Source organism: Macaca nemestrina, chromosome X, assembly GCF_043159975.1.
Source record: "Macaca nemestrina isolate mMacNem1 chromosome X, mMacNem.hap1, whole genome shotgun sequence".
Taxonomy (NCBI): Eukaryota; Metazoa; Chordata; class Mammalia; order Primates; family Cercopithecidae; genus Macaca; species Macaca nemestrina.
The window spans coordinates 26,852,604-26,872,086 of NC_092145.1; positions in this window are offsets into that span (position 1 = coordinate 26,852,604).

Genomic DNA, 19,483 nt, shown 5'->3' on the forward strand with positions numbered 1-19,483 from the left:
CAGTGTGTGATGTTCCCCTCCCTGTGTACATGTGTTCTCATTAATGAACTCCCACTTATGAGTGAGAATATGCGGTGTTTGGTTTTCTGTTCCTGTGTTAGTTTGCTGAGAATGATGGTTTCCAGCTTCATCCATGTCCCTACAAAGGACATGAACTCATTTTTTTATGGCTTCATAGTATTCCATGGTGTATATGTGTCACATTTTTTTTTTATCCAGTCTATCATTGTGGGGCATTTGGGTTGGTTCCAAGTCTTTGCTATTGTGAACAGTGCCACAATAAACATACATGTGCATGTGTCTTTATAGTAGAATGATTTATAATACTTTGGGTATATACCTAGTAATGGGATGGCTGGGTCAAATGGTATTTCTAGTTCTAGATCCTTGAGGAATTGCCACACTGTCTTCCACAATGGTCGAACTAATTTACACTTCCACCAGCAGTGTAAAAGCGTTCCTGTTTCTCCACATCCTCTCCAGCATCTGTTGTTTCCTGACTTTTTAATGATTGCCATTCTAACTGATATGAGATAGTATCTCATTGTGGTTTTTATTTGCATTTCTGTAATGACCAGTGATGATGAACATTTTTTCATACGTTCATTGGCTGCATAAATGTCTTCTTTTCAGAAGTGTCTGTTCATATCCTTTGCCCACTCTTTGATGGGGTCAGAACAGAGGCCTCAGAAATAATGCCACACATCCACAATCATCTGATCTTTGACAAACCTGACAAAAACAAGAAATGGGGAAAGGATTCCCTATTTAATAAATGGTGTTGGGAAAACTGGCTAGCCATATGCAGAAAGCTGAAACTGGATCCCTTCCTTACACCTTGCACAAAAAGTAACTCAAGATGGGTTAAAGACTTAAACATAGGATCTAAAACCATAAAAACCCTAGTGGAAAACTTAGGCAATACTATTCAGGACATATGCATGGGAAAAGCTTCCCATGACTAAAACACCAAAAGCAATGGCAACAAAAGCGAAAATAGACAAATGGGATCTAATTAAACTAAAGAGCTTCTGCAAAGCACAAGAAACTATCATCAGAGTGAACAGGCAACGTACAGAATGGGAGAAAATTTTCGTAATCTATCCATCTGACAAAGGCCTAATATCCAGAATCTAAACAAATTTACAAGTATCATTGGTCTTTATATTTTGGCGTGTTTCTGCTGTGGCTGGTACCAGTTTTTCCTTTTCATATTTAGTGCTTCCTTCAGGAGCTCTTGTAAGGGAAGCCTGGTGGTGACAAAAATCCCTGAACATTTGCCTGTCTGGAAAGGATTTTATTTCTCCTTCACTTATGAAGCTTAGTTTGGCTGGATATGAAATTGTGGGTTGAAAATTCTTTTGTTTAATAAGATTGAATATTGCTTCCCCCTCTCTTCTGGCTTTTAAGGTTTCTGCTGAGAGATCCACTGTTTGTCTGATGGGCTTCCCTTTGTAGGTGTCTTGGTTTTTCTTTCTGGCTGCCCCTAACATTTTTTCCTTCATTTAAACCTCGGAGAATCTGATTATTTGTCTTTGGGTTGATCTTTTCATGGAGTATCTTAGTGGTATCCTCTGTATTTCCTGAATTTGAATCTTTGCATGTCTTGCTAAGTTGGGGAAGTTCTCCTGGATAATATCCTGAAGTGTGTTTTCCAACTTGGTTCCATTCTCCCTGTCTTAGGGACTCCAAACAATTATAGGTTCGGTCTTTTTGCATAGTCCCATATTTCTCGGAGCTTTGTTCATTCCTTGTCATTCTCTTTTCTCTAATCTTCTCTGCATGCCTTATTTCAGCAAGACGGTCTTCAAACTCTGATATCCTTTCTTCTGCTTCATTGATTTGACTATTGATACTTGTGTATGCTTCACAAAGTTCTTGAGTTGTGTTTTTCAGCTCAAAGTAGCTCCTCTAACCTTTTATCAAGGTTCTTAGCTTCTTTGCATTTGGTTAAAACATGCTCCTTTAGCTCAGTGCAGTTTATTACTCACCTTCTGAAGCCTACTTCTGTCAATTCATCCATCTCATCCTCCATCCAGTTCTGCGCCCTTGCTGGAGAAGCATTGCAATCATTTGGAGGGGAAGAGGTATTCTGGCCTTTTGGGTTTTCAAGCATTTGTTGTTGTTGTTGTTGTTGTTGATTCTTTCTCAGCTTCATGAGTTTGTCTAGTATCAATCTTTGAGGCTGCTGACCCTCAGATGGGGTTTTTATGATGGCCAGTAATGATATTTAATTTTCATGTTTAGCGCTCCCTTAAGGACCTCCTATAAGACAGTTCTAGTGGTAATAAATTCTCTTAGTATTTGCTTGTCTGAAAAGTATTGTTTTTCTCCTTCACTTATGAAGCTTAGTTTGGCTGGATATAAAATTATTGGATGGAATTTCTCTTCTTTCAGGATTTTGAATATAGGCCCGCAGTCTTCTGGCTTGTAGGGTTTCTGCTGAAAGGTCTACTGCTAGCCTGATGGGATTCCCTTTGTAGGTGACCTGTTGCTTCTCTCTAGCTGCCTTTAATGTTTTCTTTCACATTGATCTTGGAGAATCTGATGACTATGTATCTTGGGGATGGTCATCTTGTATTGTATCATGAAGGGGTTCTCTGAATTTCCTGGGTTTGAATGTTGACTTCTTTATTGTGGTTGGGGAAACTTATGTGGAAAATATCCTCAAATGTGTTTTCCAAGTTGCTTGCTTTCTCTCCCTCTCTTTCACGGACACCAATTAGTTGTAGATTTGGTTTCTTTACCTAATCTCATGTTTCTTGGAGGTTTTATTCATTCTTCTTTAATCATTTTTCTTTATTTTTGTCTGACTCAGTTAATTTGAATAACCTGTCTTCAAGCCTTGAAATTCTTTCCTCAGCTTGGCCTATTCTGCTGTTAATACTTCTGATTGTGTTTGTTATAAAATTTGTGAAGTGAGTGTTTCAACTCTATCAGTTCAGTTTGGCTCTTTCTTAAAATGGCTATTTCATCTTTCATCTCTCGAATCATTTTATCGAATTTATTAGATTCCTTGGAATGGACTTCAACTTCCTCCTGAATCTTGATGGTCTTCATTGCCATGTAGATTCTGAATTCTATGTCTGTGATTTCAGGCATTTCATTCTGGTTAAGAAACATTGCTGGGAGTCAGTGTGGTCATTTGGAGATAAGGAGACACTTTAGCTTTTAGGGTTGCCAGTGTTCTTGTACTGGTTATTTCTCATCTGTGCAGGCTGATGTTCCTTTAATTCTGGTGTAATTTGAGTATAATCAGTTGGCTTCATTTGTGGATGTTTTCAGAGGGGTGATACTTTGTACATGGTCTTTATTTGTGGCTGAATTATTGTCCTTGTTTTCACAGGAGGGTATATTAGCAAAGTATTTTTGGTGTTGAAGCTTGGGCTGCAATCCAGTAGATGGCGCGGAAGCATAACGGCTTGTAGATGGGATCTTAGACACATGGCTCCTCTGTGTTTCCTTGTGTTTACACTCGTGTTCTCTCTCTTTGCCCTGAGAATGTGAGCTCCTCTTGTACTCAAGTGCTGGCCACAGATCTCAGCCTGGCACTCCTGGGTTGCACACTGAAGCCCTGGGGCTAGTTCAGGCTTACTGTTCCCTTTAAGCTTGGGGAAAGCCAGGGCAGGGACCTTGGCAGTGACCATGGCAGAGGGCTTACTTGTCCCTTGAGACCCCCACCCTATAGAAATGAGGAGCCACTGCCAATCAGAAAAATTAGCTTGGTGTAGGGTGGCTGCATTATGGGCCCAAGCCAGGGGCCCTGCCTGGTGATTAGCAGTGGGGGCAGGGAGCTCACAGGGAAGACAGTTTGGTCTCTTCTCCATAGGGTGTCTGTGGCATGCTGGAGATGTGAGTAAAGTTCTGAGGCTTTTTGTTTCTTCCCCCACCTGGTGGCAGCAATGGCTGATACCACTGCATTGACAGTGGCAGATGGGTTGTCAGTTGCCTCTGGGAACTCCACCCCAGAGAGACCCAAAGCCACTGCCGATGGGTATGTTCAGCCTGTAGTGGGGCAGTTGCATTGTGGGCCCAAGTCAGCAGGCCTGCTTGGTGAAGAACAGGGGGTTGGGGTTTCACAGGGAAGAGAGACTAGGCTCCTTTCCATTTGGCAGTTGTGGCATGCTGTGGGTGCCAGCCAAGTGATCAGGGTCTTTATTCTTTCTTCATCCTGAGGGCAGCAAGGGTGGTACCACTGCAGTGGCAATGGCAGAGAGCCTGTGTTGTTTCCGGAATTTCCTCCCTGAGAAACACAGAGCTGCCACTGACTGAACTACTCAGGTGAGGGGAAAGTGTCTTTGCTGGTGGCCCAGGTCAGGAGGCCCTGCCCAGTAAGGAGTAGCAGGAGCAGGGATCCATGTGGACAACAGTCTGGCTGCTTTTCCACAAGGCAGCTGTGATATACTGGAGGCCTGTGATAGTTACTGGGCTCTTCTCTCCCTCCCCAGCCTGAGGGCAGTAGGTGCGGGGGCTGAGGCAGTGGCAAAAGCTGCAGGCCTTTTGGTTACCTCTGGGAGCTCTGTCCCAGAGAAATGCAGAGCTACTACTGGTTTGAGTGTTCATGCAGGTGTGGGGTATCTGTGCCAGGGTTCCAGGCCAGTGGGCTTTGCCTGGTGAGGAGTAGCAGAGGTGAGGAAGTGAGGTTTGTGGTTCATCTACTCCTCTGCACCATCGCCATGGATATGACCTTTATCCTGGGGACGTGTGAGAGAATCTGGCCTTCCTTATTGGCTGAGCTATGGCAGCTGAGGCTGCGGTGCTCAGGGATCCATGACCCTTATGGCTCCACGTGGGCCTGAGAGGTGACTCTGCCCACACTACATACACCTCTCCATGTCAATCTGGAGGCTCCAGGTGGAGGGGATTGGGGGTTCTCCTGTGCCCATGATTGCAATGAGCGACGGCAAAATTGTAGGTCCCCTGAGGTTCTTACTCACTCACCATTTCCCCACTGTGGGGAGCCTCCCTTGCCTCTCTGACAATCCCAGGTGGGCGACTGTGTTGTGTCACTCTTCTCTGTTCTCTGTGAGTCACATTGTTTACTTGGTGAATCCCAACATGTCCTCCTGGACAATCTCATTGAAGGGCTTGTGTTTACTGGCCACCCTATCCCCTGTCTGTGAGAGTGGCAGGCACTAGCTGCTTCTAGTCAGTCATCTTGACACCATCTGCAGTGAAATCTTTTCTAGCGTTTGTGCATTACAATGTTCTCTATAACATAACCTGTCTCCCTTTCACCATGTTGTTCTTTATGTTTTATTTTTTTCTTTCACTTTCACTTTTGTTTCTCTTCTTTTTCTCTGTTCTGCTCTCTCCTTTTGTGCTGCTTCTCACACTCTTGCTCTTGCTTTCTCAAGCTAAGTAGTTAAGAATGGAAATTAGAATCCTGCTTTCACCACTTACATTTATATGACCCTGGACAGCACTATCTCTTTCTGCTGTAGATTTTCCATCTGTGAACTTGGACAGTCATACATACTTCATCAGGTTGCTGAAAAGATTAAATGAGATAACGCAAGGGCAAAGCAAGATAGCAGAATACAAGTCTACACCATTTGTACTCCCTGAAGGAACACCAATTTTAACAACTATCTACATAGAGAAAAGCATCATCACAATAACTAAAAATCAGGTGAGCAATCACAGTATCTGCTTTTAACTTCATATCACCAAAAGTGGCATTGAGAAAGGTTAAAGAGACAGTCTTGAATCACTGATGCCACCCCTCCCTCATCCCCCAGCAGCATCCCTGCAGTGAAAAGTATCTGTGCACTTAGCGGAGGGAGAGCACAGTGACTGGGGGACATTATATTGAATTCAGTGCGCCCTGTCACAGTGGAGAGCAAAGTCACCCTGGGCTCAACCAGCATCTGCACATGGAGAGATCATCTGGATGAGTCCTATCCAGTGGGGAATCACCTATCCCATAAAGTTTCCCAGCAAGCCTCACCATCACGAGCCAAAGTACTCTGGGGTGATAGGTAAACTTGAAAGGCAGTCTAGGACACAAAGAGTTCAATTCCTGGACAGCTCCGAGTACAGGATTGGGCTCAGAAGGAGAGGACTAAGGTGGCACATGACCTAAGGAGACATCAACCAGGGTGGCTAAATGTGTGCTTCTCCTACCACTCCCCCAGACCCAGGCAATGCAGCTCATAGCAATAACAGTATCTCCTTCCTTCTGCTTAAGGAGAGGAGAACAAAGAGTATAGAGGACTTCACCTTGTATCATGAAAAACAGCTCAGCCATAGTAGGATTAGGCACCAGGCAGAATCATGAGGCCCCCAGTCTAGGCCCTAGCTCCTGGATGATATTTCTAGACACACTCTGGTCCAAAATAGATCGCATTGCCTTGAATCAAAGAAGCCAGTCCTGGCAAGATCAATCACCTGCTGATGAAAGAGCCCTTGTGCCCTGAGTAACCAGCAGCAATACCCAGCTAGTATACTGTGACCCTTGGGTTCTGAGATTTGCTGACTTCAGATGTGATCCAGCACATTCTCAGCTGTGGTGGCTATGGTGAAAGACTCTGTCTGTTTGAGAAAAGCATTGGGAAAAGTAAATTGGACTTTGCCTTGTACCTTAGGTATCAACATGCCCACAGTAAGTTGGAGCAACAAGCAGGCACTTGGGGTCCCCAAATCCAGGCCTAGGCTCTCAGGCAGCATTTCTGGACCTGCCTTGAGCCACAGGGGAGCCCCCTGTCCTGAAGAGTGATTCCCAGGCCTGGCAGCATTCATCACAAACTGACTGAGGAGCCCTCAGTTCTTAAGTGAACACCAACGGTAGCCTGGCAGAACACTTCTTGTGGGGTGGTGGTGATGTCCACAGGGAGGGGCTCCTTTGCCTGTGGGAAGAAGAGGAAAGAGTGGGAAGAACTTTATATTGTGGTTTGAATGCCAGCATATTCACAATAGAATAGAATACCAGGCAAATTTCTAAGGTCTTTGATTCCAATCCCTGGCTCTCCAGAAAGCATCTCAGGACACACCTGGGGCCTGGGGAAACTCTCCACCCTGAAGAGAAGAACACAAACCTTGCTGGATTTGCCATCAGTAGGTTGTAGAGACCTAGGGCCTTGAGTAATAATAGTTGTTAGCCAGGTAGTGGTTACAGCAGGCCTTGGACAAGATGCAGTGATGTGCTGGCTTCGGGTCTGACCCAGTTCTAAGAGTGGCCAGAAGGGTTCATGCGTAATCACACCCCCAGTTCCAGGCAACTCAGCACAAAGAAACTGTTTATTTGGGAGAAAATAAGGGTAAAGAACAAGAGTCTTTGCCTCGTAATCCAGAGAATTCTTCCAAATCTTAACCACCTAGATGGTACCTCTATGAATCTGCAAAAACTACAGCAATATTGGGCTTGGGGACCAAGTCCCTTCAAATTCCTAGAATGCCTTCTCAAGAAGGATGGGCATAAACAAGCCCAAACTGCAAAGACTACAATAAATACCAGACACCAACACCCAGACACCAACAAACATCTACAAGTATCAAGATCATCCAAGAAAACATGACCTTACCAAATGAGCTAAATAGAGCATCAGGGACCAATCATGGAGAAACAGAGACATGTGACCTTTCAAATAGATAATTCAAAATTGCTAGTTTGAGGAAATTCAAAGAAATTAAAGATATCACAAAGAAGGAATTAAGAATTCTTTCAGAGAATTTTAACCCAGAGGTTGAAAAATGCAATTGACATACCGAAGAATGCATCAGTCACTTAATAGCAGAATTTGTCTAGCACTAGAAATAGTGAGCTTGAAGACAGGCTATTTGAAATTACATAATCAGAGGAGACAAAATAAAAAAAGAATGAAAAAAATTAATCATGCCTGCAAGATCTAGGAAAAAAAAAAAGGCTCCAAAGGACAATTGTAAGAGTTATTGGCCTTAAAGAAGAGGTAGAGAAAGAGATAGGGGTAAAAAGTTTATCCAAAGAGATAATATTAGAGAACTTCCCAAACCTAGAGAAAGATCAACATTCAAGTACAGGAAGTTTTAGAACACCAAGCAGATTTAACCCAAGGAAGACTACCACAAGGCATCTAATTATCAAACTCCCAAAGGCCAAGGATAATGAAAGGATCCTAAAAGCACCAAGAGAAAAGAAACAAATAACATACAATGGAGCTCCAATACATCTGGCAGCAGACCTTTCAGTGGAAACCTTACAGGCCAGGAGAGAATGGCATGATGTATTTAAGGTGCTGAAGGAAAAAAATCTTTTACCCCAGAATAGTATATCCAGCAAAAATATCCTTCAGGCATAAAGAACAAATAAAGACCTTCCCAGACAAACAAAAACTGAGGGATTTCATTAACATCAGACTTGTTCTAAACAAATGCTAAAGGGAGTTCTTCAATTTGAAAGAAGAGGATGTTAATGAGCAAGAAAAAATCATCTGAAGGTACAAAACTCACTGGTAATAATAATAATAAAAATTATAACACTGTAATTTTGGTGTGTAAACTATGCATAAGTAGAAAAACTAAATGCTGAACCAGTCAAAAATAATAACTACAAGAACTTTTCAAGACACAGATGGTACTATAAGACATAAAGAGAAACAACAAAAAGTTAAAAAATGAGGGGATGCAGTTAAAGTTCAGAGTTGTTACTAGTGTTCTTTGTGTGTATGTGTTTGTTTGTGTCTACAATCAATGTTAAGTTGTCATCTGTTTAGAATAATGGCTTATAAGATAGAATTTGCAAGCCTCATAGTAACTTCAAATAAAAAAAAACATGCAATGGATACACAAAAAAACAAAAAGCAAGAAATTAAATCATACCCCCAGAGAAAATCATCTTCACTAAAATGAAGACAGGAAGGAAGAAAAAAATGGAAGAGAAGACCACAAAACAATCAGAAAACAAATAACAAAATGGCAAGAGTAAGTTGCTACTTATTGATAATAACATTCGATATAAATAGACTAAACTCCCCAATCAAAGACATAGAGTGACTGAATGGATGAAAAAACAGGACCCCATGATATCTTGCCTGCAAGAAACTTCACCTATAAACATATGCATAGACTGAAAATAAAGAACTGGAATAAAGTATTCCATGCCAATGGAAACCAAAAATGAGCAGAAGTAGCTCTACTTGTATCAGACACAATAGATTTCAAGAGCAAAACTGTTAGAAGAGACAAAGAAGGCCATTTATATATAATATACTTATATATATATATTTATATATATATATAAAATGACAAAGGGTTCCATCCAGCAACATGATATAATGATTGTAAATATATAATCACCCAACACTGGAGCACACATATATATAAAGCAAATATTATTAGAGCTAAAGAGGAGATATAGACCTCCATACAATGATAGCTGGAGACTTCAGCACCCTACTTTCAGCATTGTATATATCTCCCAGATAAAAACACAACAAAGAAACATCAAACATAATCTGCACTATAGAACAAATGAACCTAATCGATATTTACAGAATATTTCATCCAAAGACTGTGCAATACACTTTCTTCTCAGCACATGGATCATTATCAATGATATACCATATGTTAGGTCATAAAGCAAGTCTTAAAATATTTTTAAAAGTTGAAATAGTATTAAGCATCTTCTTTGACCACAATGGAATAAAACTAGAAATCAGCCACAGGAAGAATTTGCTTCTGAATGATAAGTGAGTCAATGAAAACAATCAGAAGAAAATTGTCAAACTTTTTGAAAAAGACATTATAATGGAAACACAACATACCAAAACCTCTGTGATTCAGTGAAATCAGTACTAAGAGGGAAATTTTTCGCTATAAGTGCCTACATGCAAAAAGAAGAAAAACTTCAAATAGATAACCTAATGATGCATGTTAAAGAACTAGAAAAGCAAGATGAAACCAAACTCAAAGTTAGTAGAAGAAAATAAATAATAGCAATCAGAACAGCAAACAATGCATTTGAAATGGTGAAAACAACACAAAAGATCAATGAAACAAAAAGTTGGTTTTCTGAAAAGATAAACAAAATTGACAAATCTTTAGCTAGACTAATGACAAAAAGTGAGAAGACACAAATAAATGAAATCAGAGATGAAAAAGGATACATTACAACTGATACCACAGAAATTCAAAGGATCATTACTGGCTACTATGAGCAACTATATGCCAATAAAATGGACAATCTAGAAGAAATGGACAAATTCCTAGACATGTACAACATATCAAGCTTGAACAAGGAAGAAATCCAAAACCTAAACAGATCGATAATAAGTAATGAGATTGAAGCCATAATAAAACGTCTTTTAGCAAAGAAAAGCCTGGGAACCCATGACTTCACTGCTGGATTCTATGAAATATTTAAAGAAGAATACCAATCCTATCCAAACTATTCCAAAAGATAGTGAAAGAGAGACTATTTCTGAACTCATTTTATGAGGCCAATATTATCCTGATACCAAAACCAGACAAAGACACAAAGAAAGATGAAATAAAGAGAAAGAAAGAAAGGAAGAAAGGAAGAAAGGAAGAAAGGAAGGAAGGAAGGAAGGAAGGAAGGAAGGAAGAAAGAAAGAAAGAAAGAAAGAAAGAAAGAAAGAAAGAAAGAAAGAAAGAAAGAAAGAAGAAAATAATAAGAAAGGGAAGAAAAGAAAGCCACAGGCCAGTATCTTTGATGAATATTGATTCAAAAATCCTCAACAGAATACTAGCAAACTGATCTGAGCAACACATTAAAAAGATAATTCATTATGATGAAGCGGAAATTACCCCAAGGATGCAAGGATGTTTCAACATACCCAAAACAATCAATGTGCTACATCATATCAACAGAATGAAGGACAAACACCATATGATCATTTCAAATGATGCTGAAAAAGCATTGATAAAATTCAACGTATCTTCATGAAAAATCTATTTTAAAACTGGGCATAGAAGGAACATCCCTCAACAAAATAACATATATGACAGACCCATAGCTAGTATCATACTAAATAGGGAAATGCTGAAAGCCCTTTTTTTCTAAGATGTAGAGCATGACAAGCATGCTCACTTTCACCACTGTTATTCAACATTGTAGTGGAAGTTCTAGCTAGAGGAATCAGACAAGAGAAAGAAACAAAAGACATCCAAATTGGAAAGGAAGAAGTCAGACTATCCTTGTTTGCTGACGATATAATTTTTTATTTGGAGAAACCTAAAGACTCCACCAAAAAACTATTAAAACTGATAAATTCAGCAAAGTTTCAGAATACAAAATCAATGTAAAAATTAGTAACATTTCTATATGGCAACAGTGTACAATATGAAAAAGAAATAAAATCATCTCATTTACAATAGCCACAAATAAAATTAAATACCTAGGAATTAAGTTAACCAGGGAAGTAAAAGATATCTACAATGAATACTATAAAACAGTTATGAAATAAATTGAAGAGGACACCAAAACATGGAAAGATATTACATGTTTATGGATTGGTAGAATCAATATTGTTAAAATGTTCATATGACCCAAAGCAACCTACAGATTCAATGCAATCCCTATCAAAATACCAAAGGCATTCTTTATAGAAATAGAAAAAAATATCCTAAAATTTATATGGAACCACAAAAGACCCAGAATAGCCAAAGCTATCCTGAGCAAAAAGAACAAAACTGGAGGAATCACATTCCCTGACTTCAAATTATACTTACAAATTTATAGCAACCAAAACAGCATTGTAATGTCATAAAAATAGACATATCGATCAATAAAACAAAACAGAGAACCTAGAAGAAAATCCACACACCTTTAGTGAATTCATTTTTGACAAAGGTGCCAAGAACACATACACTGGGGAAAGGACAGTCTCTTCAATAAATGGTGCTGGGAAAACCGGATACCTCATATGCAGAAGAAAAAACTTGACCCCTATACAAAAATCAAATCAAAATGGATGAAATACCTAAATCTAAGACCTCAAACTATGAAACTACTACAATAAAACATTGGGGAAAATCTCCAGGACATTTGTCTGGACAAACATTTCTTGAGCAATACCCTACAAACTCAGGAAACCAAAGCAAAAATGGACAAATGGGATCACATCAAGTTAAAAAGCTCCTGCACAGCAAAGGATATAATCAACAAAGTGAAGAGACAACCCGCAGAATGGGAGAAAATATTTTCAAACTATTCATCTGACAGAATGTATAAGGAGTTCAAACAACTCTATAGGAAAAAATGTAATAATCTGATCAAAAAACTGGGCAAAAGATTTGAATAGACATTTCCCAAAAGAAGGTATACAAATGGCATACAGGCATATGAGTAAGTACTCAACATCATTGATCATCAGACAACCGCAATCCAGAACTGCAATTAGATATCATCTCACCCTAGTTAAAATGGTTTTTATCCAAAAGACAGTCAATAAAAAGTGCTGGCGAGGATATGCAGAGAGAACCCTCATAAACTGTAGGTGGGAATGTAAATTAGTACAACCACTATGGAGAACAGTTTGGAGGTTCCTCAAACAAATAAAAATAGAGTTACCATACGATCCAGAAATCCCACTGCTGGGCATATACCCTAAAAAAGGGAAATCAGTATATCGAAGAGATATTTCTCTACCATGATTGCTGCAGCACTGTTCACAATAGCCAAGATTTGAAAGCAACATAAATTTCCATCAACAAATTAATGAATAAAGAAAAATGTGGTACTTAGATGCAATGGAGTACCATTCAGCCCTAAAAAGGAATGGGATTCTTTTATTTGCAACAACATGGTTGGAACTGGAGGCCATTATATTAAGTGAAATAAGCTACGCACAGAAAGAAAAATTGCATGTTCTCACTTACGTGTGGTATGTAAAAATCCAAACAATTGAACACATGGAGATAGAGAGCAGAAGGATGGTTACTAGAAGCTGGGAAGGGTAGTGGGGGGGTGGGTTGAGAGAAGGTGGGGATATTTAATGGGTTCAAAAAATAGTTAGAATGAATAATACCTAGTACTTGACAGTGTAACAGGTGACTCTAGTAAAAATAATTTAATTGTACATTTTAAAATAACAAAAATATTATAACTAAATGGTTTGTAACACTGAGGATAAATGCATGAGGAGATGGATAACCCATTTTCTATGTTGTAATTATTATGCATTGCATGCCTATACCAAAATATGCCATGGACCTCATAAATATATACACCTACCATGTACCCACAAAAACAAAAAGTAAAAAATTTAAAAACAAATTTTAAAATTGAGATAACATGCATAAAATATTTAGTGCTATACCTATTACATAATAAACAATTATGTTTAACATTCACATTCTTTTATTTTTTTCTTCTTTCTTTCATATTTTGTTTCTCTTTTAAGTGTTGTTATTTTTCCCTGCCTCTTATTCTCATCAGTATTAAACTCCACTCTTCAGCACTCTTAGTTTGTCTCAGCAAATGGACAGCTCTGTGCAGGTACTTGACAACTTGGACTCTGTTGACACATCCTTTAATCTCTTTCCCTCAGTCTTTCCTCCCTCTGGAAGTCATAGTGATTTTTTACTAAATTGCAAATATTGCCATATAATTGTCTGCTCACAACCCTACCTATAGTATATAATCCTACATCCTCATCATAGAACACAAGGCTTTCTATAATATTGCTCCAGCATCATATTCAAACTTCATCTCTGCCACTGAAATAGCTCATAAAACAGGATTACACACACATAGGTGTGCTTTTTCCTCAAACACACCACATTTTGGTTCCTCTGAACTATGGTGCATCTTCTTCCACTTTACCTGGTGAACCATCAAGATCCAGCCATAAATCCTTTCCCATCTCTGTTTTCCATATTTCATTGTTCTTTCCTTTTTGCTCCCACAGTAGTTTATGCAAATTACTATGGCAATGCCTATCACAATGTTAGTATGGATATGCCCAAATAGATTCTGAGCCCCTAAGATCAAAGATATGTTTTGCTTCTCTTCATTATTTCTGGGTCCTATAACTGAGATTGTAACTCAACAAATAAACATATTGTATTTCTAAAATTAGTTTTCACCAGTCTGGATAAGATTTATATTTAGGATTTATGTCTCCATAGCTGATATGATTTAAGTCAACTTTGATGTCTTTACTCAATTGCAGACAACCCCAGAGAAAAGTTGCATAATGGCCCTTTCTGGGCATCTTTGAAAATGGGCAAATAATTCTAAAATATATAGGAACAAATTGTGTAAAGATCAGGAGACGGACAAGGGTCACACTTCAAGTCCCCTCTCAGCCCTAGGGTTCTATTTTAACAAGCCATTGGCCTATTATATCTTGGGAAGTACTTGATAATTATGATAAATTATTATTTTTATTACCTTTCTATCTAAAAGTTTCAGATAACAGAGTAAAGATTAATAATCTTCTTTTGTGTTTCCCCTGGGGGAGAGGGGATAGGTGAAGGATAGTATTTTGTTTTCCAGTTTTGCTGACATATTGGCCTACCTTCCATTTCTGAAGATCTGCCCTTTCTACTTTTTGGTTTTACAACTGGACTGTTTCCTGTCCGGCTTGCAAGCCATTTGCAATGGAAATTAGATATAATCTCTTCCATATAGGAATTTAGGAAAGAATTCTAAGAAAAAGTTAGTTGAAAACCTTTGAATCAACCCATTTCAAAGTTTGTAGACACAAAAATCTCTAGATTCTGAAGAAAGAGTGGAATCTAGGTGTAGGGTTGGTGGCTGTCACTGGTGTAAGCAGAAGGTGATAAATTGGAATGGGTTTCTTTAAGAAAAAATAAAGAAAATAGATGAGAGCAGGAAGAAAGACTTAACCATGTATCAGAGAGAGATTACACAATGTTCCTGGAAGCGTGAACACTGAAGCAGATAGCTAAAGGTGGTGGGAGACAAAATGAGGGGAAAGTAAATTGACTTGTTTATTTGCTAATCAAGGAACAATAAAAGGGAAGAAAGAAGAAATAAGGAAATGAACATGGAGGGGTGAAAAAGGCAAATTGTCTTGACTCAGACTCTCTCCAAGAATCTTAACGTAAACAAGAACCTGTCCATCCTTAGGGATGCATTCATGCTGAGAACAAGTCAATACAGCTGACTAATTTCAAATGAGAGCCCATCTTATCTCGGCAACTGCTCCAAACAGGCCAAGAAAGTGCATGCTGAAATGAGAAACATGAGAATCATAAGATCCAGTACAGAGTCTTGGCAGCCCTATCGATAAGCAGCTGTGTGGCCTTGGACAAGTCACTTCCTCTCTCTATTTCTTTATTCTGTTCTCTGAAATGAAGACAATTAAATTCTGCCCTCAATACCTCATAATTGGTTGTGAAAATCAAATGAGCTGGCACTGAAAACTATGATTATGGGGGCTTCTGTCAGGTGACCGAGCTCAAGTCCTAGGGATTTAAGCTCTATCAACACTATTTAGAAGTAATGGTTTTCTTGTTTTATTTTATTTTTTTCCAGAAAGATACTAGAGGACGGTTGCATACAGACCCAGTAGTCATGTCTTCAATTCTTTTATTTTCATAGTCTTGCCCAGGTCTAGAACTTGTTGGGCAGGCTGGCAGCAACATTACCTGTAGTTTGTATAATAATTTTTAAAGCTTTAGAAATGATAAATCCATGCACTTCCTGTGGTATTGATTATAAAAGCATAATAAAAGCTCAGAGATCAGGACTGTGTTCTGTGTGTACCTTCTGCATGGTTCCAGGGGAAATAAAACAGACATAAACTAACTCAGTAGCCTTAAAGCTGTGCTAATCCCAAGAGCCAAGGTCTTTATGAGCAGAGAGAACAGATTGAGCTTCTAGAAGTAAGGAGAGATGTGGGGATGTTTACATTTTGCTGAACAAAGAAAAAAATGGGCCAACTGTCCTTTGTATTAAAAACATGACATACTTTGGACCCAATAACAGTCTTTTTTTAGTTTTTATTCAGTAGTGAGGGTGGATTTGTACTGAGCCATCCTCATAATCTTAAGCCAAAGTTTCCCTTAGTGGGGTGACTCACTGAACTGAGGTTAGGGTTCAGTCAGTGGCCTGAGCTAGAGCAGTAGTTATAGCTGCTTGAACAGTTTTTCTCTGTGTATGTCAACCTTCTACCTTAGCTTTGTTAATATTGGTTTCTAACCAAACGAACTGTCTGTCCCAGCTCAAATGAAACAGTGTTGTTTGCAAATTTTTATTCGTAGATACCTAAACATATATTAAGAGGCATATTGGTACAATTATTCAATGCAAATGGCCACACCCATGCATGTCTGTGTGTGTGTGTGTGTGTGTATGTGTGTGTGTGTGTGTGTATGGTTTATGTGTTCACTGGTACAATGCTTAGTGCCACCCATGATGTTAGGAGAATCATTAGCTATGGAAGGGAATTAGCTAAGTAAATCCATTCTATCATGTGGCTTTGCCATCCATCTACAAGGGCCTCTGAGTCTTCTAACAGATCATCTGGCTTCTGCTGGCAATTATGGGAAGAAAGAATGGAGGATACATGGGAGGGTTTTATGGCTCAGGGCTAGAAATAGTTCATGTTAATTCTACCCACATTTCAATGTCCAGACTCTATCACACTGCAAGTAAGTGTCTTAGAAATATAGTGGAGCTTATTTTATTAAAGGAAAGGAAATAGATTTTGGTGAACACATTGCAGTCTCTGCCACACCAGTTTGCCTGAAAATGGAGTTTGGAAATTTTTTTGTTTCATTTTTATTTTATATGATTTCTAGAAGTAGAAATAGCAAGATACTGAAATAATGTTTCCTTGATGTACATATTAAAAACCTATAGAATAATGGATAACAGAATGAACTTTGATGTCAGAAAGACTTAGATTCAAGTTCCAGTCCTTGTACCTCTAGCTGTGTGACCTTAGGCAAGTTGTGTAATGGGGGCCTCAAAATGTTGTTGTGAAAAGTCGATGAAAAGGTTAGTGTAAAATTCTTTATCTTGGAGCTGGCAGTATTGTGATTAGTAATAATAGTAGAAGCATATTGGCAAGCAAAACATAGATTGGTCTGTGAGGAGTCAGAGGCGTGAGAAGTAGATACAGTTAAGATCCATGTGGACTGAGATATACAAGGGCACGTTCAGATTAGCAATTACAGAGGATAATAGCTTTCAGTAAACCTTTAGGATATTGCCCAATATAGAAGGTTTTCTTTTAGCTTTGGGGCTGGTGTGGTTATCTCATGCAATCTTGTTTAGGCCTTACTGTTGAGCTTTAAGTTCTAGAAAATCTCCAGAATTGCTGCTGTTTGATTCTGGGCCCTGTCTCTACCTATGCCACTCCATGAGATCTCTCTGGGCAGTAATACTTTCAATTCAATGTTTTTTCCTACCTGATCAATACGTATCAAGTCATATACTATTAACTATCATACCATCATGCCATATCCCTTCCCTCCTCAACCTCTGTCCATGGAGTCATATCTCCAAGAAACCTGTCTTAATTAGTTCCGTGCTTATTCTTCTTTCTCATTGGCTCATAAAATATTGTTCAGTTGACTTTGCAATTATGTATTTTCCAGCTCTTTGAAAGGATCAGTAAACTTTTGTCTTGTATTTATGTGTCTGGACAAGAATTAGATGGTCAGATTCTGAGAAGTATGGACAAAAAAGCTTTCCATATTTTCTTCGTGTCGCCTCTAAAGTACCTAAAATTGACTTTTCACACAGCAGTCATTCAGGGAAAGTTTAATGATTAACTGCCATTTCGTTATATCCCTAGTGTACTGCCAGATTCTTCAAGTAAAGCTGCAAAAACAGTCCTTGTACTTCCTGCTGCCTCTCTAGAGCAGGGAGAACTGATAATGGCTGAGAATTTGCTGGAGAATTTCTCAGGCCCCTAGAAAATAGTGCCTGTTTTGAACACATGGCTGAATAGTGCTTTGGAAAATGGACAGATTTTGGGGGGGGTACTAGAGGGCTTTGCAAATGAGCAACATTGTATATAAGTGTGGGGTCACTGTCTGGGCCAGGATCCACAGGGGGTCATAGGAAATATTGAGAATTGGCTTCCATAGCGGTAAACCAATTCTGTTCTACTTGAGTTGTTTTAAGAAACAGAGCAATAGGACTTCGCATTCATGTAAGTGGAAGGGTTTGAAAGCCACAAGGCAGTAAGTGATTGAGGTTAAAACCACTAGAGGAATGGTGTTTAACACATTGTTAATTGAGTAATGGGGAAGAAGGTAACTGGGCAGTCCAGAGAGACACAATGCTTTGAACAGAAGGAAAGAATTTGGCATGCACTAAGTTATGTGGTAAAAAGCTGTATATTTCTCTTTTGTGCAATACATCATCTCTCACCAAATAGATTGACAAGTAGTCATCTTGGATCTATTCAGGCCAGCAGAGCAGTAGAGAGGTTCTTAGAGAAGTGTCATTGTAGATAAAAGAGAAACCCTATGTATTGTCCTTTGCAAACTAAGTTGCCATTCTTTACCACTGTAACTGCCATTCAGCAGACAGTTACTGAGGAAATGCTGATTCTATACTATGCTCTGTTTGAAGTGATGAGAATTCAGCAGTGAAAAAAGGAGGTAGGCTCTGACCCCTAAAAAGCAGACACATAAATGGCTGACCACCACATATCACACTATGAGATGTGTCTCTTGAAGGGAGAAGAGTCTGTGGCACTAAGAGGTCCTGTCTCCCTTATGATCGTCAGTAAACTTTCTACTTTGTAAAATCACATTATTTTTGTCTCTAAAAGTGAAAAAAGCTAAAAATTTGGATAATATAAAAATATAGCAAAGGGAATTATTTATAATCCCACAACAAGAAATAATTAATTTTTTATCATTTCATTCATTTTCATTTGTATCACATAGATGTACATAACATTAGTTGATGCACTGTATATATTTCAATCCTGTATTTTTTATAGTAAGTTAAATAATTTTTATATTATTAAAGCACCACAAATATTTTAATGGCTGAGTAGCATTCCGTTGTGGATACATCATATTTTACTCAACCTTTCTCCAACTAACAAAAATTTCAAATAGTAAACATTTTTGAAATGTTTAGGATAGACAAACAATTGAGTTTGCCTCTATTAATTAGTTTTTTTAAAAGACTTATTGACTGCAAGAAAAACAGAGAGAGAGAAAGGGAAGAAGGCAGAAATGAAAAGAAAGGGAGAGGGAGAGAGGAAGGAAAGGAAATAGAGAAAAAGAGAGAGACACTAGATCTCATTATATCTGATTCTGTTATGTAATGCTGAGAATAATATCCCCAAGATTCCCTTCGGTGATCACTTGTCAATTAAGTTTCTTGGCATAACTATATTGTGACCTCAATATTAGGACCTCATGGATATTGATGGTTGATATAAGGGCATGAACTTTCCCCTTTGGTCTTCATAGTATTTGAGAGTTTGCCTTTGGTGAGATTTGGAAGAACACGGAATCAAAGTTTGGCATTGAGAAACCCTGGAAATTGTAATAAGAAGGAAGGGGAAGCTAAAAGATTTTTTTCCTTCCTTGGCTAGGAGAC